We start from the raw sequence: 1,520 nt of genomic DNA, 5'->3' as shown, positions 1-1,520 counted from the left end.
TGCCGGTGATAAACTCCAGCAACTATTAATGAAGCTGAAAACCATTCACAAGTTTCCTCTGTTCTTGAGGCTCTAAATACAGCACAGGTATTTATTTTATACTATGTGTAATTATGTAACTTATCATTAATACCATAAATATTAGTCACTTCTACTTTAACATGGATAAGCACATCAAAAGCAGCCATGTTCAGATCGCACACTATACTATACTGAGCATCGTTCCCAACGCTGACTGCAGCTCACTAGATCAGGCTGGACACTCACCTCTGAACCACGTTTTCAGGCATGCAGAAGGCAGGACTAAGAGGCTCATCTGTTCTTCTCCCAGCGGTGTTAATCCAGCGATGCGGAATAAAGTGTGTAAAGGACCATATCTCCTGGCCTCCCTGCCAACTCCCCAGCCTCTTCATTCATGAGGCCACACAGCTTTTCTCTATCAATCTGAGGAAGCCTTCCTATTACCTGCACTGAGGCCAAGCCCAACCACAAAAAGCATGAAACTGGTAACATCTCCTGTCTCCTATTGAGTCCCCCTGAGCCGATCATTATTCGCAAAGCCACCAACCATGTAAGTCCGAATTCCCTTGATGCAACTGACTAGTTCTCGTTGCCAGGAATCTTGTGTAACAGTAGATCTGCCCCGCTGAGATTCAGAGCCCAGTCTACACCGAGTCCATCATCAAAGTTCACACAGGACAAAACGAATTCAGCTACCTGTCCCTCATCAAGCTTGCCTAAAAGAGCCGAAGTTGCAACCGTAGAAAATGAGGATCTCGTATCAATTTTTTCCCAGTATCTCTGAGGTTTGAACATAGACCACAACTTCCTTTACATCAGCAACATTAATACTATGACACAGGGTAAGAGTCTGGGTGGCACTGGAAGTGTACAGGAGATGTGGGTCTTTCCAATGCTACCATTCCCGCCCCAGCACCTGTGTGATAAACATCAGTACTTCCCTGTCCATGAGATCCACCACTGTCAGGACCTTTTAAAAAACATCACTAATTTTCAAATATTCAAACATGCACTATTTGTGAGCATTTCCCCTACCTCCCAGCCCCCCCACCCCCATAGGAGAAAAAAAAATAATGGGCACATTTCTCCAGTAACAATCTTATGCATTGTGCCCATGTCTGATCGCTAACAGCTTATAATTTTTCAATAATAAAAATTAGCAATACACTTAAGGAGAATGAGCACAGTCACTGTGAAGTAATCGCCATAATTTCCAGTCAGAATTTTTGAAATACATGAAGACAATGTTCATTTGTGTAGTAGACTTCCATTAATTCTTAGATATTCAGTTACGGTTAAATCTAATTATTATAGATGCTAAAAAGTCATGTAATTCAATATATTTTAATTTATGAAACTCTTGGAATTTCATTTTGGTTATATTAATACATTGACTTAAATTGAATTAATATTTATATAGATAAAAGTGATGTTGATTATTATGAAATTATTATGTGCTCTATCTGGAATAACATACCAGCTGGGAATTATAATTTTAA

The 1,520-nt window shown here is 39.8% G+C and overlaps 1 pseudogene; it reads right to left on the bottom strand.

Annotated features, from left to right (window-relative positions):
- Positions 1 to 207: 207 nt before the first annotated feature.
- On the bottom strand, positions 208 to 1,030 carry LOC110307703 (annotated as a pseudogene).
- Between the last annotated feature and the right edge of the window lie 490 nt (positions 1,031 to 1,520).

This window comes from Mus caroli, chromosome 13 (genome assembly GCF_900094665.2).
Source record: "Mus caroli chromosome 13, CAROLI_EIJ_v1.1, whole genome shotgun sequence".
Taxonomy (NCBI): domain Eukaryota; kingdom Metazoa; phylum Chordata; class Mammalia; order Rodentia; family Muridae; genus Mus; species Mus caroli.
Note: the sequence above shows the minus strand (reverse complement) of the source record. Positions and strands in the feature narration are given on the sequence as shown.